Source organism: Petaurus breviceps, unplaced genomic scaffold (genome assembly GCF_028583685.1).
Source record: "Petaurus breviceps papuanus isolate PSGF00001 unplaced genomic scaffold, PetGlider_PUasm1.0 208, whole genome shotgun sequence".
NCBI lineage: Eukaryota > Metazoa > Chordata > Mammalia > Diprotodontia > Petauridae > Petaurus > Petaurus breviceps.
The window spans coordinates 26,314,790-26,342,698 of NW_027185852.1; the positions used below are offsets into that span (position 1 = coordinate 26,314,790).

The window sequence follows — 27,909 nt, forward strand, 5'->3', positions numbered from 1 at the left end:
CCCAGAATTCAGATCAAACCACAGAACACTTCTCAAAGTGAGTCCCAAAACAAAGCTACACATCAGGGCTTATATAGCCTTCTCCTGGCTCAGAGAATGTAACAACCTTTTGGACCCACTGGCCAATCAAAAAGCCTCCCTCCCCAGGCTTCTGGTGCACTTTAGCCTAGGGGCAGGGAAGATCTTTAAAATTTACATTCACATTACACCTGGCCCTGCTTGGCTCAGTCCTGATCTGGTCACTGCAGGGACCACATTGTAGGAAGAACTTCAGATTCCAAGACCTGAGCTCAGTGCCCCGCTTGGCCACTTCCTCGAGGGGCTGTGTGGCTTGGGACAAGCTTTTCCTGGGACTCAGCTTCCTGACATGAGGCCCCTTGGCTGGGCCAGATGGCCTCTGAGGTCCTACTGCACAGTAATCCTCTAAGGCTGGAATCCTGTGCTGCATTGATCAGGAGGAGAAAAGCCTTGACACCACATCCCTGGAGGTTCAGCTGAAGGAGTCAACGATGTTCCCCCAAAGAAGAGAAGTTCAGGGGACATGGGGGATCAGGGGACACAGGGGATCAGAGGACCATGTCATGTTCTTCAGGGATTTGAAGGGTTTGAAGACTGTCCTGTGGAATTTGAATCAAACCTGTTTTTTTGTTTTTGTTTTTCTCAGGAGGGATGAGACCAATGGTGGAAATAACAAAGGTCTGAATGATAATGAGAATCCCTGCTGGAGGCTGGTGGATGGGGGGCAGGGTGAGCAAAGCAAGACAACTGCTGGGTGGGGGGGCGTAGTTCTTGTCTTACTGCTCAGGTCTGGGTGGGCTCCCTTCCAGCTCAGGGACTCTGGTATTATTGGTGTTTTCCTTGGAGGGTGTCCAATGTCCTGGTTACTGGAGTCAGGAAGGCCTGGGTTCCAATTCAGTTTCAGATACTTTCTAGCTGTGTGACTCTGGACAAGTCAGTTCACCTCTGTTTGCCTCAGTTTTTGCATCTATAAAATGGAGATCATAATAGCCTCTACCTCCTGGGGTTGTGAGCATCGGATGAGATGATATTTGGGAGGCACTTGGTACAGTCCTGGTGCGTAGTAGGTTCTACACAGCTGTGGTTGTTCACGTCTGCAGCAGGCTCTCCCTCCTGCTGCTCAGACCCCCCTCCCACCCAGTGTAAACTTGGGGAGGGGGGGGGGCTGTGCACAGCATCATCACATCACACTTACACATGCACAGATGTGCCCTTTGGCCTCATTGTGGGTATGTGACATGCCCCTGGGATGACCAGACCCACATACCCCCAAAGTCGTCCAAGCTCCTTCAGCTGGAGGCCTGAGCCTAGTCTCCTTTGGCCAGCAAGGCCTGCTGCCAGATGGAGGGAAGCCCCTTCAGTGTCCCAGGGGAGTCATGCCCAGGACAGACACTGGGCATCTCTGCTTGAACCAAGCAGTCTTTGGGTAAGCATGCACGAAACATTGACACAACCATTTCAACTAGTTTTACAGGTGGAGATTTAGGAAAACGCTGTGAATTGGGGAGCTGTGGTGTGAAGGCCTGGAAAGAGCACTGGATTAGGGCTCGGAAGACTGGAGCACTAGTCCTGGCCCCACCATTTCTCTCCCACTTTCTGAAGCGAGGCCGCTGACCTAGTGGTTTACATGATTTCTTCCCACTTTGATTTTCAGGATCCCATGTTTGTTTCAAGGTCCTCTCAGATTTGATTTTCTGGGTCTTACTTTGCCTTACTTTAGTAAGGACTTTACTGAGGTCTCTCCTAGTTTTGACACTGCAAATTCTGTGCTCTAAGACCCTGCCCAGCTGTGACATTATATGTCCTTAGGTCCTACTTGACATTCTTTGTTCCAGGCCCCTCCAAACTCTGACATTTTATGTTCTGATGTCCTTCATGCTTCTGATATTAAATGTTTTAAGGCCTCTCATAGTGCTGGCATTGCTTGTTCTCAGGCCCCTCCCAGCTCTGACATCCTCTGTCTGATGTTCTGAGGTCTCCCTGCCTGCTTGCCAGCTATGAGACTCTCCATTCCAGGTTCTTAGGGCCTTTCTAGGCCCCAAGTTAAGAGCCTGAGAAGTTAAGAAATTCTTGCATGTGATGTCTGCCATTGATGCCTCTGGGGTCTCCCAAGGCCACTTGGGTGGCCCATCCCCTCTTATTACTGGGATCAGCAGAAGTGCACCCCGTCACCCCTCAGTCCTCTCCCAGTCCCACCTCTGTGTCCCCACACCCTTCGTCCATCTTCATGATATCACTCAAGCCTCCCTGCTCCAAGGTCCTAAAGGGGATGGTGAAGGTCCTGAGCAGTCCAGGCCACCCCAAGTCATGCCCCTAGGAGGGGCAGAACTGCGGTCTATTGTTCAGTGCTTCCTGCTGCGTGAAGCACACTTTGGGGAAGAACATGGCCGTCTTGTCTTGTGATTTTTGTAGCTGTTCTGAGGTGGGACATCCAGTCACTCATTCAGCCCACATTTATTAATTCCCTTCTCTGTCCATGACACTGTGACCAGTTCTAGAAATATAAACAATATAGAGGACATTCAGTTCTGATCAAGTCAAAAAGCCTTAAAGTCAACAAATAAGTAAATCAGTAAACATATGTTAAGCACCTATTATGTGCTAGGCCCTGTGCTTACACAATGGACATACAAAAAGAGGCAGTTCCTGTCCTCAAGGAGCTTACAATGTAATGGGGGAACCATATGTAAACAAATACGTACAAAAAAGCTATATACAGGATAAGTAAGAAGTAATTAACAAAGGGAAGGCATCAGAATTAACAGAGGTTGTGGAAGGCTTCCTGCAGAAGGTAGGATTTTAATTGAGATTTAAAGGAAGTCCCCAGGGAGGTCTGTAGTTAGAGTGGGAAAGAGAGAGTTTATTGAGTAGGGGGTGACATGATCAGACCTGAGTTTTAGGAAATTCACTTCAGTGGCTGATGGAGGATGGAGTGGAGTGGGGAGAGACCGAGGCAGGCAGACCCCCCCCCAGTGACTATTACAGTAGTCCAGGGAGGGTGGCAGCATCAGAGGAGAGAAAGAGGCATATTTGAGAGATGCTACAGAGATGCATCCTTGGCAGTTGTGGAGATGGGTGTGTGTGAGAGAGTGAGGAGTCAGGGTGACACGTGGGTTGTGAGCCTGAGGGACTTGGAGGTGCCTTCTGCAGCAGTAGAGAATGCAGGAGGTGGGGGGACTTAGCAATGTTTTAGACATGCTGAGTGTTGAGATGTCTGCCGGACCTCCAGTTTGAGGTGTCTGCAAGGGAGTTGAAGGTGCAACAACGGACATCAACAGAGAGACTGGGCAGGAAAGGTAGCTTTCCTAATCATCAGTATAGATGGTGTCTGAACCCATGGGAGCTGAGACTTCCCAAGAGCAGTAGTATAGAGGGAGAGGAGAAGAGGACCCAGGACAGAGCCCTGAGGCTCACTGGCTTTAGATAAACGCTACTCAGCACAAAAGCTCCACTCGTTCCCATGCTTTCTAAAGTTTTTTTTTTTAAATAAAAAAGAGTATTTTGTTTTGGTGATAGCCTTTTCTGCATCTATTGAGATAATCACATGATTATTTTTGTTATTGATGTGGTCTATTTTTGCTATTTTTCTAATGTTGAACCAGCCCTGCATTCCCAGGATAAGTTATGCTATTTTTCTAATGTTGAACCAGCCCTGCATTCCCAGGATAAGTCACACCTGCTTAGAATGTATGATCTTTGTGATATATTGTTATAATCTCCTTTATAGTATTTTATTTAAAATCTTTGCATCAATATTTAGGGAAATTGGTCTATAGTTTTCTTTCTCTGTTTTTGTTCTTCCTGGTTTAGATATCAGCACTATATTTGTGTCATAAAATGAATTTGATAGAACTCTTTTCCAAAACAGTTTTTTTTTCCAAACAGTTTATATAGTATTATATTTTTCCAAACAGTTTACATAGTATTGGAATTAGTTGTTCTTTAAATGTTTGGTAGAGTTCACTTGTGAATGTATCTGATCCTGGGGATCACATACAATAAAAATCTCATTGAAACTTCCACAGCAAAGCTGTTTGGTAGGCCATCTAAGTTCTGTTATCCCCCTTGGACAGGTGAGGAAACTGAGGTCCCAAGAAGGGTCCAGTCATACAACTATTAAGTGATTGAGGTAGGTTACAGCTGAGATTTGGAGACTCCATCCCTTGCTGATTGGCTGCCTTGGGGGGCGGGGGGATGAGTGACTGTCCTTAAGCTGGTGACTGGCTCTGAGGTGGTGTGATAGTAATGGAATATAAAGTTCCCCCTGTATTGGCTTGGTTTTCAAATTGATTGTGTTAAAACCCAGAGCTTGTTAATCCCACCTGTGGGATGGACTTGTTGATGTAAAAAGAGAGTCCTGAACTGGGAGGAGCTGGTGACATAGATTTGGAGAGACAAGAGAGAGGCAGAAGAACTTTTTGGAAGCAGCACCTCATGGAGGCAGAGAGAGACTGAGAGAATTGCTGGGGGCCACTTTGAATTGCCCTGGACTTTTGAGACCTGCCCCCCGGAGCTGCCAAGGACTGAGGAGATATGGCTGTTTTGCTGGTACTTTGTCTGTCTGTTTTGATGTTGTTTTGCCAGATTTGTCCACTGGTGAAAGACAGTCCTGTTGAAGAAGTCCTGGAACCTGGCTGTTGGCTAAGAAGCCCTGAGACTGTCCTGCAGACAGAGTGAATACTGTCCACTGGTGAAGGACAGTGCTGTTGTTGCAGGGGTCTGGGAACCTTTCTGTTGGTTCAGAAGCCCTGAAGAAGGATTTTCTTGTTGTATGTTTACAGAAATCCTGGGAGAGGGTTTTGCCAATGTTTTCAGGGGTTCTAGGACTGTTCTACAGACAGAGGATGAATTAATGAAGGGACTGGCAATGTATCTTGTGGCCTTGCTAAGCCTTGTCTCCCCAGGAACTAAGATTGCTGAGAACTTGCCTAGTGTTAAGATGAAGAAAAGACCTCCATTTGGGTATTAAGTGCTGTGCTTAAACTTGATGTAACTCTGGGGTAGATTCAATTGTGATCCAGGGGTGTGGAACTTTTGACCTTTTTGTGTTCTATGGTTGAACAAATGAATGTACTTTACTTAGATTGGAAACTAATCTCCATTTGAGAAGAGGGGCTTTGTGGTGGACTAAATGAAGGTACAGCCTAGGGGTGGAGTAGTATTTAGAACAGGGACTTTGTAATTGATTGAATGATTGGAAGGTCCTGGGATGGGGTAGTAGTAAATGCTGTATTTTGAATGATGTCATGTTTTGATCTTCTCTGTTCTTAATTTGTGACTGAATAAAATGGAGAGCACCTATGCTGGTATTTTGAACTTGGGAAGTTGCCTTTCCTTGGCATTATATTACAGGTGGTACACAGATTAGCTCTGGGCTGCTTGATCCCAGAGGACATAAGCAGGATCAGTGCAGGGAGTTACAAGGAAACAGATTTGGTCTTGATGTGAGGGTAAGATATTCTCTGAAAGCAAGCGCTGAGCCGTTGAGGAATGGGCTGCCTTGGGAGCTGGGAGGGCTTCCCTCCTTGGAAGCCTTCAAGCAGAAGCTGGGGAATGCTTGACAGAGGTGTCCCACAGGACTCCTTTTGGACTGGGCTTCCAGGTGCCTTTGAGGCCCCTGCAGCTCTGAGAGCCTGCTTACCGTCGGCAGTAGAAAGAACTCTTTGGGGTGGTTGTGATTCAGTCTCCCCTGAGTGTGGCAGGAGCTTTATTGGCCAGAAAAACCCACCTCCACAAAGGTGCCCGCTCTGCTGGTCACGGCACTGCAGGCCAGCTCTAATCAGCTGGCTAGGATTGGGGAAGCGGCATGTGGAGAGGTCAGAGATCATTCCAGGGACAGACACATGCCTGGGGTTTCACATGTCTCATGTCAGGCCTTCTGCAGTTCATGAAGCCAGAGCAGGGCTCTGAAGGCTTCTAAAAGGGCGGCCAGATCCTCTCCCAGTTTGGGGTTTGGGATGGATGTTGAGAATCCCTCCAGGCTCCTTTGAGAACTAGGCCTGCTGGAGTGGGGAAGCCTAAGACCCTGGTATAGGGTGCTGTCCCTTCTCTGGGCCTTCTCTGTCTGCTCCTGTGTGTGACAGGGACAAAGGGAAGGAAACAAGCATTTATTAAGCACCTGCTGTGTTCCAGGAACTTTACAGCTGAGGAAACTGAGGCAGACAGAAGTGACTGGCTCAGGGTCACACACCTGGTCTCTGAGGCTGGAGGCCTGGTGCTCTACCCACGGCACCACCCAGCTGTTGGTAACATTTCCTGCTCTTCCTCAAAAGGGCTGCAACAAAGAAGTGATGATGAAGGAAAAGCACTTTGTGAGCCCAGTGTGCTCTGGGATGGGTGTTCTAGGTCAGGGTCAGTAGTCAAGGACCCCTGCCCTTCTGCTGTGATCGTTCCCTGCTGACATTCCTCCTGAAGGGCCCCGAGAGGCCGCCAGTCTGGTGAGGGAAGCTGGGCGCAATGCCTGCCCTGGGTGATCTCCCTGTGCTGCAGCTTCTCCAGCTGTTACATGAGGGGTCTGGCTTGGCCATCGTTCCTGTGGACTAGTTTAGGATGATTAGGCCCCTTTGTAGCAAGTTTTGCTGCAGGAACTGAGCTTGGGACTTTTTCTAAGAAGACGATAGTCAGAAGTTGGAGAGAACAGCTACAGGGGAAAGGGTGTCCCAGGCCAAGAGACCCGGCATGTGCAGAAGCAGGTGGTGAGGCTGAACCCTCAGTGAGCCCTTCCTGCATGCCAGCCAATGTGCTGAGTGCTGAGAAGAAAAGGACCCCAGCGGATTCAGCCCCTGCCTTACTGGACAGAGGCAACACGTGCTTCGCCGCCTCAAAAGGAGAACATTTCCTGCTTGGAAACACCACCCATAAGGAGATCTGGCTTGGTATTTTTCTCCTCATTTTCTGGATAAGGAAACTGTGACCCAGAGAAAGAGGCTGCACATCTGGCAAGTGGTGGCAGAGCTGGGCTCAGACCCCCAGCTCCTCCCTCCCCTCACCCCATTCAGGGCCCCACTTGCTGCTGTGGACCAGGCCAAGTCTCCTGCTTGGCTCTTTCCCCCAGAAGCTCACTCTGGCCCTCTCTCCATCTGCCTCTGATCCACCTTGACTAGTCCCATTTTCCTAACAAAGAGAAATGGAGCCAATTTCTACATTATACAGAGAGCGGCTCTGATTTATGAAGATTGGATGGAGCGTAATGTTACCTGAGTCTAGGCACTTAAAAGGTGTTTGTTAATTAAAAGAAATTTAGCTGAATGATAAAAATTCTGTTTAAATCTCTCTGTATATTAAATCATCCTGGCCACTCTAGGCCTAGAGAAATTGGAATAAGGTGAAAGAAACCAATAGATCACAGTGAAAGCTGTTCAATTAAAATTTACTTTCCCCTCCGTTGAACTCATTTCATTATGAGAGAAGGGTATTGCTTGTGCCTTTTTGCAGATTTCAAAGAGGAGATGAACCCTTTTCTACAAACTCGTCCTTCCTTAAGAGGGTCCATGTAATTTAATACTTTAATAGCCAACATTTATGTAATGGTGCCACCGTGGCTGGAGCACTGGGCCTGTAGGCAGGGAGACCTAAGTTCAGATTTGACCTTAGACCCTTCTTAGCTGTGTGACCATGGGCAAGTCCCTTAACCTCTGTCTGCTTCAGTTTCCTCATCTGTAAAATAGGTATGATAATAGTACTTACCTTGCTGGATTGTTGTAAGCCTCGGATGAGATAATATTGGCAAAGATTTTGCAAGTCTTAAGAATTATAGAAATCCCAATCTCAAGACCTCTGCCATCAGGTTAAAGTGTACTTCCATCCCAGAACCCTTCATGGACCATATTACTGCCCCCAGCCTGGGACCGTGCTTACACACACACACACACACACACACACACACACACACACTCACACTCACACATACACACTCAATCACACATACACACACTCACACACATATACACACACTTACACACACACTCACACACATACACACACTCACATGCACATATACACACTCAAGCACACACACTCACACATACACACATGTACACACACTCACACATACGCTCACACACACTCATACACACACACTCTTACACACACACACACACAATCAGTCCTCTGCCTCAGCAGTATTGTAGGTGGCCAATCTCAAAATCCCCCACAATCTTCTGTAGTTGGAACCTTTATGCACATCCGATGGTAGCAGTTTTTAGTCCCGTTACATTACAAATGACAATGATAAGTGATTCTTGTCTCCTGCTTTTCGGCTTGTAAAATACATCTGGAGTCTTGTAACCGTCCTATGTGGTGAGGACACTGGGGATTATGATTGGACTCGTGATTTAAGCAGTGCAGGGAGCTCTGAGCTTAGAACTACCTCCACCGACCCAGTTCATCCCCCTGGGCCCTGGGAAGTTCAGTGGCTGGCCTGGGGTCCTGTCGCTGAGATGCATCAAAGGCCAGACTGGATGTCTTCCTGACTCACAGATGAGTGTCCTAGATCCATGGTGCTGCTACACCAGTCTGCAAGAAGGCTTCCAGAATGACGAAAGCTCCGGTGGCGCTCATTGGAGGATTTGTTGAGGGAACCTGGGTGGTTTAGTGCATAAAAGAGAAGGGCAAGGAGCACAAGGCCTCATTCATGTGTCTCTGGGGCTACCCTATGTACAGGAAGGGCCAGCCTTTCTCTGCTTGGCCCCAGAAGGAAGAAGGAGGCACAGTGGGGAAAGCTGTGCAGTGGCCAACTGAGGCAGCCACATCCCGACGTTCAGAGCTGTCCCAGAGTGCCACAGGTGGCCTCAGAAAGTAGAACTCTCCTTTGTCTTCAAGCAGGAGTGACAACCTTTTGCAAATTCAGTCATGGGGATTCTTTTTGCAGTGTGGCTTGAAAGCTTTCCAAGAAGGGAGAGATGCCCAAGGATCGGAGAGGGGCATGTTTTTCCATTTTTGAAGCAAGGGAAGAAAATTCAGTCTTCCAACTTTGTCAGTTGGTGTGACTGATAATTTGGGCAGAATCATTGAAGGAATAGACAGTGAATGGAGCTGGCCTGCCCTCTGTTCAGACTGGCATCCTATGTCTCCCCTTCATTCCACAGCCCAATTCCTAGAAGGATCTTTCCAGCATTCACTGCCTCTGCTTCCTCTTCTCACCTAGCTTCCCAGCACATAGCTGGGCTGAAGCTGCTCCCTCCACAGGGCCTGTGACCCCTCAGCTGCTGCCTCTGCTGGCCACCTCATGGCCTCCCTCTGTGGCAGGCACAGCCGACCCCCTGTCTTTCCCAGCATTCTGGCCCCTCTGGTTCTCACACCTGCCTGACGTCTTCTCTGAGGACCTGCCCCTGACCGTGCATGCCCTCTGTCTGGAGAACATCATTGTCTGCACATTGTTCACCTGATGCTTTCTTCAGGGCAGGCGCAGCTTTCTGCCTTCCATTGTATCCCTGGCTCTCAGCCCAATGCCCAGCAAAGAGCAGGTACTTAATAAATGCTTCTTTTTTGTCTCTGTCTTTTCTCTTGATTTTACACGATCTTCTTCTCTACTCCCCAGCCCACATAGTCAACCCGAGTCTTTCTTGTGAGCTGAATTTTGTGTCACCCACCAGTGGACATTTGAAACTGGATGTCTCATAGCATCTCAAATTCTAAATGCACCAAAAAGAGCACCTTGCCCTGAAATATACCCTTCTCCCTAACTTTATTTTGGGTGAGGAGGCTGCTCCCTCCCATTACCCAGGCTCACGTCATCCTCATCGTCCTCACTCCCCTGGGGAGTGAGTCTTTGCCAGGTATCATCACTTGTACCTCCACAGCATCTCCCCACTGACAGGGCCAGCATTTTAGACCAGACTCTTATCGCCTGGCCCCTGCACAGCCTCCTCATGGCCTCCCATTGCTCTCCTTGTTTCTAGTCTCCCCTTTTCATATCAGCCTCCACCTCATTGTTTTGGTGGTCTTCCTCAAGTGCAGGTCTGACTGTGTCACTATCCCCACTCAACACACTTGAGTTCTGTTGCCTCTCGATCGAATGCAAGGGCCTGCATTTGGTATTTAAAGCCCTTCACCATGTGGCTCTACCTTACCATCCTCTACTCTGTACATTACAGCCAAATCATATACGTGGCTGCTTATGGTTAGAAAATAGTTCATCTGAAAAAATATTGGGGCATCTTTAGTGAACTACAAATTTGGTAGTTGTTCCCTGTGTGATGTGGTGGCCAAGTTGCTAGCGTGATCTTAGGTTGCATGAAGTTTGCTTATGCCTGGAACAAAGAAAGCAAGAGTGCCATTGTCCTTCGCTTTGGTCAGACCACATCTAGGCCCTGCATTTGGGAGGGACATCAATAGGAAGGCCCAGAGAAAGGCAGCCAGGGTCAGGAAGGACTCAGAGGCTGAAGGAACTGATAATATTTAGTCAAGAGGAGAGAAGAAGCAGAGAAAGGACATTCCTGCAATAAGCCTTTGCTGAGTGCCTTCTGTGTTCCAGGCACTGTACTAGGGAATCATGAAAAGACAAAGATGAAACCATTCTTGCCATCGTGAAGCTGATGTTCTTTGGAGAGCAGAAGTAACAGCAGCACACAGCACATCTTTGAAGAACCATCATGAAGAGGAGAGGAGAGATCAGCCTTGTTCTGTTTGCCTGCAGAAGATTGGGGTGGGTGGGGAGGGGCCCACCTAAGCTGGAAGTCAGCTCGAATTTCCTAACAACGAAAGCTGTCCCAGAGGGGAACGAGATGCCCTGAGTGCTGGTGGGTACCCCTTCAGTAGAGATCCTCAAATGAAGTCTGTATAACTGTCGAAGTCAAGCCTGCTGTAGGAGGGATCATGGCCACTTTACAGGCTGGGTAAGATGGATGGCCTGTGACTTAAGGCCAAGTGGTCATGGATTTCTAAATGTGAGAGGGCTTCATTGGCCATCTTATCCAATGCCTTCATTTTTGGGGGTGAAAAAATTGAGGTTTAGCAATGTTCTATGGCTTGCTTAGGGTCAGATAGGTGTTAAGGGGCAGGTTTATGATTTAAATCCAGACGCTAACTACAAATACTGATCCCTTCCACTCCTACTCTGGGATTGCCTCTGTGGTTCACCTGGAGTTAAGACTAGCTGGCTTTGAGGTCTGGACAGTTTAGATTCTTTGTTCTGGTGAGATTTGCCTCCTGAGCCATTTTAGTATCTGTATGTTGTAAAATCATCAGAGAGCTTGGGAGTCGATCTTACGGCTTGGAGCAGTGGACCCTCTCATTGAACCTCATGCTTGGTTGCCTTCCCTCCCCCATGTCTACTGAATTCCTACTCTCCTTTATGGCCCAGCTCAAATGCTGTGTCCTTCAGGACGTCCTCCCCAGTCAGCTCTAGGAGAAGGCCTTCCCTTCTCCCTCAGACCTCCTGCAGTATGTTTCTGCCTCTCTTAGGCCCATCCATTTAATTTTGTACCTTAGTTGGGGTGTTTTTCATGTGACATATTCTTCTGTTAGACTGTGGGCTCCCTGAAGGCCTAGCTAACCTTTGCCAATGCCCATTGTCTTACTGCATCTCAAACAAAATTAATTTGACTGAATAAATTCCACCTTTTGGTGGGATCCAAACTTGCATCGAGGCCCTTTGAGTCCTATTGGACTCTCTACTGCTGCCATAAGCTGAGCACCTCTCCTCAAACAGAGGCCTGACACAGTGCGATTTTCCAGCCTCTCCCAGCTTTGTCTCCTAGAGCAAATTGAGCTGTCAGAATGGCAGGGAAAGTTCTTGTGATGTTGAGTAAAGGTGACTTCTTTCCAAAATGAGCAAACTGATGGCCTGGCTGGCATCCAGGAGGGCAAAGTGGGGGAGCTTCTTGCTGCAGATCCTGGTTCTGGTGCCTCCCAGGCTGGAGCAAGTCCAGAGGGGCCTCAGAAGGAGCTGAAGGTAGTTCCAAAGGAAAGATACACCAGACAGATGCCACTCTAGCCAGCAGCCCAGGCCAGCGCGAGGGCTCTGCTCTGATCCGGGGCCGTGGCATTAGAAGGACCTGGCTGCAAAGATCTTAAACTACAATGAGCCTGTGAAATGAGGCAGACAACCCTCTTCTTCCTCAGGCCTTTGTGCCCATCCTAGCAGCAGGAGCTTCCTTTCCTATGGATTTGAAGTTTCATAAAGTACTTAGGTAGTCTACCAGAAACTAGAGCTAGACCAACATCTCACACAATGTATCAAGACAGGCTCTATATGGGCACGGTTTAGAAATAAAGATTTTAGAAGATTTGGGATTTTAAAAATGACATCTTGAACATTTTTAGAAGCATGGATAGGATTAATTACCTGTCAGATTTTTGGACAGGAGAAGAGTTCATTATTAAGTAAGAGATAGGTTCATAAGAGGTAAATGGACAGTTTGATTTATTATATTTATTCAGTCGCATCCAACTCTTTGTGACCCCATTTGGGGTTTTTTTTGGCAGAGATACTGGAGTGGTTTGCCATTTCCTTCTCCAGCTCATTTTACAGATGAGGAAACTGAGGCAAGAAGGTGAAGTGACTTGCCCAGGGTCACACAGGTAGTAAGTGTTTGAAGCCGGATTTGAACTCATGAAGATGAGTCTTCCTGACTCCAGGCCTAGTGCTCTATCCATTGTGCCACTTAGCTGCCTGCAATTTTAATTACATAAAATTAAAAATCTTCTTGCCCAAAGAAAACTAATGTAGTGAAAATTAGAAGAGAAGCAGGAAACCGGGGGGAGGGGCAATCTTTGCAGTAAGTTTCTCTCATAGAGGTCTCATTTCTAAGATATTTAGGTAATAGTGAAAATTCTAAGAGTAAGAGTTATTTACTAATTCTTAAATGATCAAGAGACATGAATAGGCAGTTTTCAGAGGAAAGAGAGCCAAGCTATCAATAACCATGTGGAAAACAAAGTTCCAAACACTAATAATTAGAGAAATTCAAATTACACAACTCCAAGGTAGCACCTCACAGCTATTAGATTTGGCAAAATTGACAAAAAGGGAAAATGACAAATCTGGAGGAGTTTCAGGAGAACAGGTGCCCTAATGCAGTGTTGGTGGATCTCAGGTGGTCCAGGCCTTCTGGAGAGCAGTTTGGGACTGTGCCCCCAAAGCTATTAAACTGTGTGTGCTCTCACCCCCCAAAGAGATCAAAGAAAGATAAAAAGGATTCCTGTGTACAAAAATGTTTGTAGCAGCTTACTTTGTGGTGGCCAAGAATTAGAACCTGAAGGGCTGCCCATCAGCTGGAGAATGGCTGAACTGATGCTGGTGGTGGTGTTGGTGATGATGATGATAGCTGACACTGATATTTTGTTTTAAGGTATGTAAAGCAATTTCCATATGTAAGATGGGTCTGATCAGGGGGCACTAATCATTCTAATGAGTTCCTTAATCAGTTCAATGAGATTACAGGCTTTGGACTTGGCTGCTAGCCTATGCCTCCCATGGCAGTCAGCACGTATCCTGGCACCTTACTGAGAATTCAGAGGAAATTCCTCTAAAGCATCCACTGACTGAGGTGGGTCCTAAGAGGGCTGGCACCTGAGAATTGGGCAAGGCAGTGTCTTGAGGTCTGGGTCTTCTTCTCTTTTTCTCCTTTGTACTCCAGACTAAGAAGCATAGAGTCCCTTCTTTGCCCTCCACCCCAGTCCAGGAACAGCTAATGGCAACTTGTAATCAATCAATTAATAAACATTGAGGTTTAAAAAGACAAAAATGAAATAGTCTGTGACCTTTAGAAGCTTACATTCTTCTTGAGGGGAAGTAGTGTGGAGGGTGTGTGTGTGTGAGTGTGTGTGTATGTGTATGTATGTGTGTCTGTCTGCATGTACGCATGCACACATGCACAGAATATAGATAAAATGACCACAAGTGAATTGGATGAGGAGGCAGCTGGGGAATCAGGGGAGGTCTCTTGCAGGAAGGGGGCATGAGTCGAGTTTCCTGAGGTGCAGAGACAGAGATGGGGTGGAATGTCCCACGTAAGGAGCAGCAAGAAGACAGAAGTTTGGATAGATTGTAGAAGGAGGGAGAGGGAATCATGTAGGACTCTGGAAAGGTAAACTGAATGAAAACATGAAGGATTTCTCAAGCCCAACTGAGGAGTTTGTGCACAGTTCAGAGGTCTTGGGGAACTAGCTGGTGCTTTAGGGAGCTCTGGCCAGAGCTCTGCCAAAGTCACAGCAGGTTGTGGGGGATGGATGGGAGATGGGAGTGACCCGAGGCAGAGACCCATCAAGAGGCTACTGCAGTAGTCCAGGTAAGGGACAGAGATGAGGGCCCAAATAAATGCCTGCACTGGTGATGGGAGTGTGTGCAAGAAGGGAATGGCACTGAGAGATGTTATAGAGGTGTTATCACCCAGAATCAATGACAATTGCTTGGCTATGTGGGATAAAGGAGACTGCAGAGTTAAGGATGATTCTAAGTTTGAGAACTTGAGGGACACGCAGCTAGGTGGTGGTGTGGATAGAGGACTGGACCTGGGAGCAGGAAGACCTGAGTTCACATCTGACCTCAGATACTTCCTGGCTGTTTGACCTTGGGCAGGTCACTTAATCTCTTTCTGCCTCAGTTTCCTCAACTGTAAAATGAGAATAATAACAGCACCTACCCTCCCAGGGTTCTTGTGAGAATCAAATAAGATCATATTTGTAAGACTGCTTAGCACAGTGCCTGGCACATGGTGCTAACTATTACTACTCCTATGCACTGAAAGGATGGTGGTGGTACCCTCTCTAAAACAGGAAAGTGCAGCAGAAGCCGGCGCCAGAGGTATGGCCAGCTGGTGCCCTATGCATGCCCGCCTGGCCAGAGAGGGGAATCAAAGAACGTTGTTCTTAAACCATACCTCCAATGGAGAGAAAGGTAGATTTGCGTTCTCTCGGGAAGCTTGTCCTAAGGATGTAGCTTCTAGCTGGAGAGGAGAGATATCCTGGGTTGCAAAGACTCTGTGAACTGCCTCATGGGTAACCTAAGTTTGGAATGTCCTTAAATGTTAGCATTCCAGTATCAACCTCCTAGAGAGAGAGAGATGATTTCTCACTTAGCCACTTTGTAGGGAACAAAGAGAATTGTTAACGGGATGGTCCCACAATGCCCATCCCAGCTGCCTCGTAGAAGGTGATGAGGGGTGAGAGCTGGGCCCTCTCCCAGCTCTCCCTCCAATGGGTGGTGTGCAGCCAAGGCCTTCAGGGAGAGGGCTTCTGTCCAGAGCTCCCCAGAGTGAGCACACCTTCACGGGGCACCAAGTGGGGCAGGAAGGCTGGGTGGTTCCTTTGTGCCTTCTCACACATTTCTCTGGTTCCTTTATGTTTTCTTTTATTTTTCCGATTTATTTATTTATTTTTAGTTTCCAACATTCATTTTCACAAGATTTTGAGTTACAAATTTTCTCCCAGACCTTCCCCTACCCCCATCCCAAGATAGCAAGCCTACTGAATACCACTTCCCCCAATCTGCTCTCTCTTAAATCTCCTCCATGCCCCCCCAACAACTTTCTTGTAGGTCAAGATGGATTTCTGTATCCCAGTGCCTGTATATCTTATTTCCCAGGTGCATGTAAAAACAATTTTTTAACATTTGTTTTTAAAACTTTGATTTCCAGATTCTTTCCCTTCTTCCCTCCTCACTCACCCCCACTGGGAGGACATGCAATTCAATATATTGTGAAAGACTAACTATATTTCCCTCCATCCTATCCCACCCCCCACTTATTCTATTTTCTACTTTGACCCTGTCCCTTTTGAAAGGTGTTTGATTCTAACTACCTTTTCCCCCAATCTGCCCTCCCTTCTGTCATCTCCCCTCTTATCCCCTTCCCCCCCCCACTTTCCTGTAGGGTAAAATACCTATTTGAGTGTGTATTTTATTCCCTCCTTAAGCTAAATTCAGTGAGAGTAAGGTTGACCCATTCCCTTTCACCTTCCTGCTCTTCCCCTCCATTGTAACAGTTTTCTTTTTTTTTTTAAGACAGAATTTGCATTTATCCTTTTTAAATGAAGCAACTGAGAGAATATCCAATTAATGGTCCTAATCTCACTCAGCTAGAATTCTGCTTTAGCTGTCAGATTCACTTCTTTTTTTTTCCCACACACACACACACACATATATATATATATATATATACATATATATATATATACATATATTTGAATATTTGATTTTAAAACTTTCAATTCCAGATTCATTGCCTTCCCCCCCTGCCACCCACCCCCACTGGGGAGACAAGCAGTTCAGTATAGGTTGTACATGTGCGGCTAATGCAAAACAATAACATAGTAGATGTATTGTAAAAGACTGACTATATTTCCCTCCCTCCTATCCCACCTCCCACTTGTTCTATTCTCTACTTTGATCCTGTCCTTTTTCAAAAGTGGGTGCTTCCAACTTCCCTCCCCCCCAGCCTGCCCTCCCTTCCATCATCCCCCCTCACATCCCCTTCCCCCCCTATTCTCCTGGAGCGTGAGATCCCCTATTTAGTGTGTATTTCCCTCCCTCCTCAAGCCAGATTCAATAGGAGTAAGGTTGACCCATTCCCTTTTGCCTTCCTATTCTTCCCCTCCATTGTAACCATTTTCCCTTGCCTCTTCTGTATGAGATAGCTGCCCCACTCTGTCTCTCCCCATCTCCTCTCATTATATTCCTCTCATCTCTTAATTTCACCTTTTAAGTATCATCCCTTCCTGTTAAATTGGTCCCGTGCCCTCTATCTATGTATACCTGTAAATGTATATACACACATTCACATATGTATGTATTCATATGCCCGCATACCCTCATATAAAGACATATATATATACACACACACACACACACACACATATTTCTAATCCCTTCAACTACTGAGAAAAGTTTCATAAGTTACAATTATTGTTTTTCCATGTAGGAATGTTAATAGTTCAACTTTGGCCAGGTGGCTCAGCAAGCAAGAGCACCGGCCCCAGTGCCGGGACGACCCGGATCAAATCCGGGCCCAGACACCCAGCACAACACCCAGAAACAACAACTGGCCATGCAATCCCGAGCAAGCCACTCAACCCCAATTGCTTCAAAAAAAAAATAGTTCAACTTTGATAAGTTCCTTATGATTTCTTTTCCCTGTTTACCTTTTCATGCTTCTCTTGCTTCTTGTATCTGAATGTCAAACTTTCTATTCAACTCTGGTTTTTTCAGCAAGAATGCTTGAAAGTCCTGTATTCCACTGAATGACCATATTTTCCCCTGAAACATGATACTCAGTTTTGCTGGGTAGGTGACTCTTGGTTTTAATCCCAGCTCCCTTGACCTCTGGAATATCACATTCCAGGGCCTTTGATTCCTCAGTGTAGAAGCTGCCAGATCCTGGGTTATCCTGATTGTGTTTCCACAATATTCAAATTGTTTCTTCCTGGCTGCTTGTAATATTCTCTCCTTAATCTGGGAATTCTGGAACCTGGCTATAATATTCCTACAAGTTTTCTTTTTGGGATCTTTTTCAGGAGGTGATCGGTGGATTCTTTCAACCTCTATTTTGCCCTCTGGTTCTAAAACATCAGGGCAGTTTTCTTTGAGAACTTAATGGAGGATGCTTTCCAGGCTCTTATTTTGGTCATGGCTCTCAGGAAGTCCAATAATTTTTAAATTATCTCTCCTGGATCTATTTTCCAGGTCAGTGGTTTTTCCCATGAGATATTTCACATTGCCTTCTATTCTTTCATTTGTTTGGATCTGTTTAACAGCATCTTGATTTCTCATAAAGTCATTAGCTTCCATTTGCTCCAATCTAATTCTGAAGCAATGATTCTCCTCAGTGAGCTTTTGAGATTCTTTTTCCATCTGGCAAATTCGACTTTTTAAGGCATTCTTCTCCTCATTGCCTTTTTGAGCCTCCTTTGCCATTTGAGTCAGTCTGTTTTTTAAGGTATTATTTTCTTCAGTCAGGCTGTTGACTCTCATTTCATAATTTTCTTTCATTGTTCTCATTTCTCTTCTCAATTTTTCCTCCACTTCTCTTATCTGCTTCTTAAGGTCCTCTATGGCCTGTAACCAGCTTGTATTTTCCTTTGAAGCTTTTGGTGTGGGAGTTCTGACTTCACTGATTTCCTCCTGTTCCATGCCTTGCTCCTTCTTATCCCCAAAATAGGAGTGTAATGTTGGAATCTTCTGTCTGCTTTGTTTCCTTTGCCTGCTCATTTTGCCACTCAATGATTTGACTTTTGGGCTTTTTGCCACAGTAGGACTCTGCCACCAGACAGGGGAGTTTTCGTCCCAAACGCTGGGGTTTTCTCAGCTGCCGGAGGTATTAGATGGGTGCCCTCTCTGAGGTCTCCACACGCTCTGGCAAGCTGGACACACACCCCAGGACCTCCACCCTAGACTGCAATCCAGATCCAAGCAGGTTAAAGCAAGAGCTATTACCCCTCAGACTGGTGCTTGGTCCCCCTACACTCTGCAGGCCAGGGGCTGAAGCCTCCACAGTGCTGGCAGGCTGTGCTGGCGTCTCAGCGGTTTCTCGCCCCGGGGGGTAAAAGCCATGCACTCCCACTTACTGGGTCCCAAAGTCCAGACTGAACTGGCCTCTCACCTTGTCCTTCGCATCTATGTATTGATAAATCTGGAAAGGCCACAGCTGCTGCTGATCTGGAGTCCCTCTGGCTGGCGGCTGGTCAGGCCCGCCCTGGGGCTAAAGCCTCAGCGTGGTGCTGGGCTCGGCTCCCAGAGCCTTGCGCTGGCCGATTCCTGCTGGCCTGCCGGGCTGTTCTCAGCGGGAGGTTAGTTTCTCTGTGTTATTTTGTGGGTTCCACAGCTCCAAAGTTTGTTTAGAGTCCCCTTTTTACATGGATTGGGGAGGGTGGAAGCGGGAGCCGTGGGAGGGTCGTCCTTCTACTCCACCATCTTGGCTCTGCCCCCCACAGTTTTCTCTTTCATATGAGATAATTTACCCTATTCTATCTCTCCCTATCTCCTTCTCCCAATATATCCTCTCTCACCTCTTGATTTTATTTTTTAAATATCATCCCTTCCTATTTAACTGATCCTGTGCCCTCTGTCTATGTATACACACATTCACATATGTATTTATACACACATATACCTTCCTATATATACACGTATGTATACATGCATATACACACACATACATATTCCCTTCAACTATCCTCATACTGAGAAAAAGTCTCATGAGTTACATTTATCGTTTTTCCATGTAGGAATGTAAATAGTTCAACTTTAATAAGTTCCTTATAATTTCTTTTTCCTGTTTACCTTCTCATGCTTCTTTTGCTTCTTGTATTAGAAACTAAGATATTCTGTTGAGGTCTGTTTTTTTCATCAAGAATGTTTGAAAGTCTTCTATTTCATTAAATGACCATATTTTCCCCTGAAGCATTAATACTAAGTTTTGCTGGGTAGGTGATTCTTGGTTTTAATCCTAGCTCCTTTGACCTCTGGAATATCATATTCCAAGCCCTTCAATCCCATAATGTAGAAGCTGTTAGATCTTGTGTTATCCTGATTATGTTTCCACAGTACTAAAATGGTTTCTTTATTATTTTTTAATTTTATGTTTTTTTAGTTTACATCATTCATTTCCACAAGATTTTGAGTTACAAATTTTCTCCCCATATTTCCCCTACCCACCACCCCCAAACAGCAATCCCACTCAATATCCCCTCCCCCAATCTGCTCTCTCCCACATCTTCTCCCATATCCCCTCCTACTTTCCAGTAGGGCATGGTGGATCTCTATGCCCCAGTGCCTATATATCTTATTTCCAAGTTGCATGTAAAATAATAATAATAGTATATATCTTTAAACATTTGATTTTAAAATTTTGAATTCCAGATTCTTTCCCTTCCTCCCTCATCACCCACCCTTACTGGGAAGATAAGCAATTCAATATAGATTGTACATGTGTAGCTATGCAAAACATTTCCATAGTGGATATATTGTGAAAGACTGACTATATTTCCTTCCATCCTATCCCACCCCCACTTGTTCTATTCTCTACTTTGATCCTGTCCCTTTTCAAAAGTGGGTGCTTCTACATTCCCTCCTCCCCAACATGTCCTCCCTTCCATCATGCCCCCATCTCATCTTCTTCCCCCCCACTCTCCTGTGGAGTGAGATACCCTACTTGGTGTGTATGTCATTCCCTCCCTAAGCCAAATTCAATGAGAGTAAGGTTGACTCATTCCCTTTTGCCTTCCTGTTCTTCCCCTCCATTGTAACAGTTTTCCCTTGCCTCTTCTATATGAGATAATTTACCCAATAATGTCTCTCCCCATCTCCTCTCATTATATTCCTCTCTCATCTATTAATTTCACCTTTTGAGTATTATCCCTTCCTATTAAATTGGTCCTGTGCCCTCTATGTATACCTGTATACATATATATATACACATTCACATATGTATTCATATGCCCATATGCCCTCCTATGTAGACATATATATATACATATGCATATATATACATATATATATATATTTCTATTCCCTTCAACTATTCTCATACTGAGAAAAGTTTCACAAGTTACAATTATTGTTTTTCCAAGTAGGAATATTAATAGTTCAATGTTGATGAGTTCCTTATGATTTCCTTTCCCTGTTTACTTTCTCATGCTTCTCTTGCTTCTTGTATCTGAGTCTCAAATTTTCTATTCAACTCTGATTTTTTCATCAAGAATGCTTGAAAGTCCTCTATTCCATTGAATGACCACATTTTCCCCTGAAACATAATACTCAGTTTTGCTGGGTAGGTGACTCTTGGTTTTAATCCCAGCTCCTTTGACCTCTGGAATATCATGTTCTGAGCCCTTCGATCACTCAGTATAGAAGCTGCCAGATCCTGTGTTATCCTGATTGTGTTTCCACAATATTCAAATTGTTTCTTCCTGGCTGCTTGTAATATTTTCTCCTTGATATGGGAATTCCAGAACCTGGCTATAATATTCCTAGGGGTTTTCTTTTTGAGATCTTTTTCAGAAGGTGATCAGTGGATTCTTTCAACCTCTATTTTGCCCCCTGGTTCTAAAACATCAGGGCAGTTTTCTTTGAGAATTTCTTGAAGGATGATTTCTAGGTTCTTTTTTTGATCATGGCTTTCAGGTAGTCCAGTAATTTTTAAATTATCTCTCCTGGATCTATTTTCCAGGTTAGTGGTTTTTCCCATGAGATATTTCACATTGCCCCCTATTTTTTCATTTGTTTGGATCTGTTTAATAGTATCTTGGTTTCTCATAAAGTCACTAGCTTCCATTTCCTCCAATCTAATTCTGAAGGAATGATTCTCTTCAGTGAGCTTTTGAGATTCTTTTTCCATCTGGCTGATTTGGCTTTTTAAAGCATTCTTCTCCTCATTGCCTTTTGGAGCCTCCTTTGCCATTTGAGTCAGTCTGTTTTTTAAGGTGTTATTTTCTTCAGTCAGGCTGTTGACTCTCATTTCATAATTTTCTCGCATCATTCTCATTTCTCTTCCCAATTTTTCCTCTACTTCTCTTATTTGGTTTTCAAAATCCTTCTTTTAAGGTCTTCTATGGCCTGCAACCAGCTTGTATTTTCCTTGGAAGCTTTTGGTGCGGGAGTCCTGACTTCTTTTTCTTCCTCCTGTTCCATGCTTTGATACTTTCTGTGCCCCCAAAATGACTGTAAAGTCAGACTGCTGTGCTTGCTTTGCTTGCTCATGTTGCCACTCAATTACTTGACTTTTGAGGTTTTTGCCACAGTGGAACTCTGCTACCAGAGATGGGAGCTTTGTCCTTAATCACTGGGGTTTTCTCAGCTGCTAGAGCTATTAGTTGGGTGCCCTCTCTGAAGCCTCCACAAGCTCTGGCAAACTGTTTACGCACCTCAGGACTTCCACCCTAGACAGTGATCCAGATCCAAGCAAGTTAAATCACAAGTGATTACCCCTCAGACTGATTGCTTGGTCCCCCTACAATCTGCATGCCAGGAGCTCTGAAGCAGCCACGTGGTGGTGGCTGCAGGGCCACCACCCCTCAGCCACTTCTCCCTCCAGTGGTGCAAAGGCCAGACCACACTCCTGGACTCCTGGTTCCCAGAGTCCACACTGTACTGACCTCTCAGTTTGTCCTTAGCATCTATGGGTCAATAATTCTAGAAACCGCCACAGCTGCTGGTGATTCACTCTTCTGAAGTCTACTCTGCCTGGTATGTGCTGCTGGTTGGGGCCACCCCAGGCTCAGGCGATTCAGGTGGGACTTTGCTTGGCTCCCAGCTTGGTGTGATGGCCCCTTCCTGCCGGCCTGCCAGGCTGCCTTCATTGGGAGATTTGTTTCTCTCTGTCACTTTGTGGGTCTATAGCTCCAAAATTTGTTTAGAGTCATAATTTGCAGGTATTGGAGGTGGTTTGAGCAGGAGCTCAGCAAGTTCCTGCTTTTACTTCTCCATCTTGACCCTGCCCCATCCTTGGTGTTTTCTATGGCCAACAAGAGGGGGGTCCTGGTTCTGCTGTGCATAGTGAGCGCCTGCGGTTCTGGCCCCCATGCTGCTGCTCTGCTGGTCTGTGGCCTTCTGCAAGCTCCTTTCCTCTGGGATTGATGTGGAATCTGTCCTGTGCTCAGCATGGAGTCAGCACACAGTAGGCACTTAATGCGTGTTTACTGAGTGAATGAATGATTATTTCCTTCTGTTCCCCCTCCCACTTCCTGTTCTAAGGCTCCTTCCAGCTCTGACAGTCCTTGTTCTGTATTCCCAGTTCTGTCCCCACCCTGACATTCTATGTTCTGTCATTCATACTGCAAGCATTGATTAAGCCCTTCCTATGGCAGGCCCTGGGTTAGGTGTCTTCTCTTTCTTAGAGCTAAAGACAGATACCCCATTCACAGATGGCTAGATTCAGGTCCTGTACAGAATGACTGGGGAAGGAGAACAAGCAGCAAAGGCCTCTGGAGGAAAGTGGCACCTGAACCAAGCCTTGAAGTGAGCAAGGGTTCCCAGAGACAGTGGTGAGGAGGGAACAGCTTAGGCTAAGGTTCAGAGGTGGGAGATGGAGTTCTATGTTGGCTAATAGCAGAGTGGCTGGAGTGTGGAGGGAGAGAGGAGGAATAGTGATGGGCCATCAGCTTTAGACTCTTGGCAGCTGTGTGACTGTCTTCTGCCTGCCTCAGTTTCTTCATCTGTAAAATGGGAATAATAATAGGACTTACCTTCTAGGGTTGTTGTAAGGACCAAATGATTGTAGTACTTAGCATAATGCCAGGCTCCTAAAAGGTCCTGTATATAAAGATGATGATGGCGATGTGGGAGGTGAGTAGCCTCTTTTCCACTTTGGGGGATACAGTGACATTAGAAGCGGGGCAGTTTATTTTTCTAACAACTCTTTGTCCAATCCCCTTGTTTACTTTTCTAGCAAAGGAGGGCAGTGAGCCTCAGTAGGGAAGGAAGGGGGAGGGGGAACAGAAGGAAATGTTCATTCATTCGATAAACATGTATTAACAGGGGGAGCCATAGTGCACAGGGTGCTGGTCCTGGATTCAGGGAGACTCATCTTCCTGAGTTCAAATATGGCCTCAGACATTTCCTAGCAGTGTGACCCTGGGCAAGTCACTTCACCCTATTTGCCTCAGTTTCCTCCTCTGTAAAATGAGCTGGAGAAGGAAATGGCAAACTGCTCCAGTGTCCCTGCCAAAAAGCCCCAAATGGGGCCATGGAGGGTCTGGGGACAGGACTGGAATGATTGAATAGTGACTTAACTGTATTATGACTACATTTATGTCTTTTCCTATGGTGTTCCAGGCACACTCTAGTGTCCTAGAGTGGGGACAGTGATTCACATTGAATTCTGTCACAGCCCGTTGTTACAGGGTGCAGGGCTTGGGAGCGTCCTGTCTTAGCTTGTGCAGAAATGAGCTCATTTGCTCTCGCCTAGTATGTGAAGATGGTGTCAAAGGTATTCCTATCCTGGTTTTACAGATGAGGAAACTGAAGGTCAGAGATTTAGTGTGATGCCCAAGGCTGCCCGAGCCTACAAGGCAGGACTTTAGCCTCACTCTCCTGGCTCTGAGTCCATCCCCATGTTTAAAGGCTCAACAGGAGGTCAGGCCGTGAGCACAAGAGCCATCCTGGTCTGTGCCCTGCCTTCCCAGGCGTACAGACTGAGGCCCAGAGAGGATTCTCTTTTCTGGTGTCGCATGATGAGTTAATGAGGAAGCCCAGATGAGATCTTGGCTTTCTTTCCTGTGGGTCCAGTGTGCTGACTCACTGAGCCAGCTTACTTCCCCTCAAACAAATTCAAGGTCAAGGTTACATTTGATTGTATTGATTCACACAGAAACCATATTTAAATATTTATCAGGGTATAACCCTAGGCCTCCATTTCTGGTACAGATGGTACAGATATCTTTTCCCAGGACTGTGCAGTATTGTTAAAGTTTTAACCAAGTTATCATTTGATTTTTCTTCAAATAATTATAGAATTTCAAATTCAGGCATACCTTGCTGTAATGTTTCCCTGCTCAGTGCTATTTAATAGCTAGCATTTATGTACTGCTGTGAGGTTTGCAAAGTGCTTTACACATGTCATTTTGTTCAGTGTTCCCAGCATCCCTGAGTAGTAGGTGGGTCCCCTGACCTAGAATGCCCCCCCTCCCCTGGCCTAAACGCTCCCCCCTCCTGTGGCCTAGAATGCTCCCCTCTCTTGTCTCCCTCCTGGCTTCCTGGGCTGCCTTTATGACTCAGCCCAAGCCTCCCCTTTCAAAAGGTCACAAAACCTTCCCCAGGCCCCTGAATGCTTGTGCCTTCCTTCCAAGGACCCTTCCCAGCTCATCCTAACTGTCTTGTGTGTCCCTTCTTGTCTGTGACACTGGGAGCACTGGGAGGGCAGGGACTGCCTTTTACCAGTGCTCAGCATAGCCTCTGGCACAGAAAAGTTGCTCAATATGTGCTTGTGGACTTTGAGAGGGGGAAATTGAGGCTGAGAGAAAGGTTCAGTGACTTACCCAGAATCTCACAGCTAGCACATATCTGAGGTGAGATTCAAACTCAGGCCTTCCTGGCTCTTTCCATTGTACCCCCACCTGCCTTATGGGCTGTGCTTGCATGAATAATAGCTCCTATGTCTCAAAGGCTTTCATGTTTGTAAAACACTTGTGAAGCAACTTTTGGGTCAGCAACTGCAAGTACTATGTTTCCATTTGACAGATTTGTGGACCGAGACCCAAAAAGACTGAGCGGCTGAGCCGTTTGCTGGGCCGGATTCCCCATCAGACTCTTTCCTCTCCCATTTTAGCCTGGCTTACACCATGGTCCCATTTCCTGCTGGCACTAGGTACTGTGCTGACTCCTTAGACCATGCAGGCAGGCCAGCTTGCCAACAGCAGTTGCTGCAGTCAGACTGCCCCAACTGTCCGGTCACTTGGATGTGACTGATCTTTCTGGGCAAGTTCCATCCAGTTGTGGATTCCAAGCCTTCTGCCATGTTCTAGGCAGCGCTCCGTGAGCCAGTCTTTTTTAAAAGACATTGATTTGTCCCCCTGAAGGAGAGCTCTTTTAGTGACACATTAGTACGGGACCCTCTTTCTTGAGAGTGCGACCCTTAGGGACCCACTTCTGTGCTCCTGTGCCCTCCTCTTGCCCTTTCTGTGAGGGCAGGTTCCCTCTCCTATGCATGAAGCACAGGTTGAGTCTCTTCCCTCTTTTTTCCTGCTTGACCCAGAGCCATTGATGAGCTGGTGCCTTGTCCTCTTGTATGCCCATTCAGTAGAGAAGCCCCCATCTTCATCTGAAATGGTGCTAAGGCAGCAGCAGCCTGGCTGGGGTGGAACAGTTAAGTACACAGCAGGAACCAGAGTTTAGAGCTAGAAGGACACAAGAATCTGTTTAAAATGTGGGATTATTAATATGACAAATGCACATAAGCGGGGTTGCTCCCCTTCCTTCTGCCCACTGTACCTGATCAGACTTCACCTTCTGTTTTAGCTGCCCTTGCAACATCAGCTGCTCTGTTCTCCCTGATTGGTTTTGAGTCTGAAGGCCATGACAGTGCCCAGATCTTTTCCACATAGCTGCTGCAAGCTTGCTTCTGCCTCCTTGTACTTGTGAAGTTGTTTTTGAACCCAAGTGAGATTGAGGGAGAACAGCTGGGTAGTCCCAGTGTCAGTGAGTGACCAGCAGGAAAGCCTTCCCACACTGAGTAGGACTTCTGGGCAGGATAGTGGGAAGATATAGATGGATGATGCCCAGGAAGAGAAGGTGTGGGCAGGAAGAGTGACCCTCAGTCTGGTAGGGAGTGGCCACATAAGCCACCATCAGCTCTGAGCCCTGTGTCCACTCCTTGTGATATTTTAGAAGCTATGGTGACTTGGGGTTAGTGTATTGAACTCTAAGTGCAGACTCAGGGCTATGTCTGCCTCTGTAGCTGACCAGCTGTGTGACCCTGGCCAGTGTCTAAGCCTCTCTGAAGATCAGCTTCTTCTTCCCTTGTGACACTGGGCTAATAACAGCTGTAGGCTCTTCCTCCCCGGGGCTTTCATGAAGATCAAGAGAGAGAATGTTTGTAAAGCACATGGTAGGCCTCAAGGCCCTATGTCATGGAGTTCTTTGGGTTTTGACTAGATGTCATCTGTCAGCCTCATGGGATCACAGTTCTAGGACCAGAAGGATCTTTGGAAACTGAGGTCCAAAGAGATGAAATCCATTCACACATAAGCATTTTTATCTACGTTTCATTGACCCTGAGTGATGAATTCACTTGTTCAGTCACATAACCAGAAAGTATCCAAACCAGAGCCTTGGTGCCAATCCCTGTGGCCCTCCTGCTCCCCCCTTGCTGCTTTAAATTTCTCAGTAATGATGCTGATAATAACCCCATGTCTGTCTGCATGGAAACTTATGGAAAGCACTTTATATCTCTATTGGCATTCCATTTTGATGCCAGCCCTGCCAGTCATGTGGTGGACAGATCATTGTCATCCTTCACAGATGAAGACACTGAACAGCTCATGATGTGGAAGTGTGTTCCCACTTTCCATGTTAGAACTGAAGTTCACACTTGGCTCTCTTGGCTTGTAGAATACTAAAGATGGAGTCCTAGGATATGCAGTGGTGAGACTCTATTGAGTAGGGTTTCACTCCACCTTGTCCTCTTCGAGTGAGACTGGCTCCAGAATTCCTCGGAGATTTTGCCCTTTTTTCTACAGGTCTGAAAGTTGATTTTCTGTGTTATTTTCTCCTTCCTTGAGTAATTTTTTAGCTTACAGGTGGCCCTACAAAGTTAGTCATTGGTGGGCAAGAGGAAGAATTTCATTACACTTCATAGAGCAACGAGATGTGAACTCCAGGACAGGTTTTAGAACACAAAACAACATAAACTGTCAAGGACTTGAGACCAAGGGTGTCAAATACGCAGTCTGCAACACTCCCGAGTGTGGCCTGAACTGGATTAAAATGCAACTGGGAAATAGTAAAATCGATAAAAATATGATGACACAGATAATTTAACATGTGGTTTTCTAAGCCACTGTGTGCCTGCAGGGATCCTTATGAGGTTAAGTGGCATCTGTTTGCATTTGTGTTGGGCCCCACTGCTCTAGAACACTCATGAGGGAGTCAGCTTAGAGGTGGGTGCCTTAGGATGTCTTTGGGAGCTGGAATCATGACTCTCCTGCTGTCCTCTGTGTAATCCACTCTCTGAGAGCCCCTGCCTCCATCCTCTCCCCAGAATCCCTGGCTCTTCCTCCAGGCTCAGCTCAGGCTCATCTCCTTGTCTAGGTCTTTCCAGACCGTCACAGGCTGTGGATGTCCTTCCCTGCCATGGCACCCTGTCGTCTTTCCTGCCTGTTCTCTCACCAGGCACTTGGCATGTTCTGTATGGTATGCCTGCGTCTGTATTCTCTTAGTTCTTATACCCTTCTGGTTCCTCCCACATCCCAGTTCAAGGACTGTCTCCTTCCAGGGGCTGTTTTTGATTCTCCCTCTTGTTA

The 27,909-nt window shown here is 46.3% G+C and overlaps 1 protein-coding gene across 1 annotated transcript in view; it reads left to right on the plus strand.

Annotated features, from left to right (window-relative positions):
• Positions 1-27,909, plus strand: part of LOC138165203 (cytosolic carboxypeptidase 6-like) — an 826,089-nt gene that overhangs the window by 189,569 nt on the left and 608,611 nt on the right. The window lies entirely within an intron of this gene.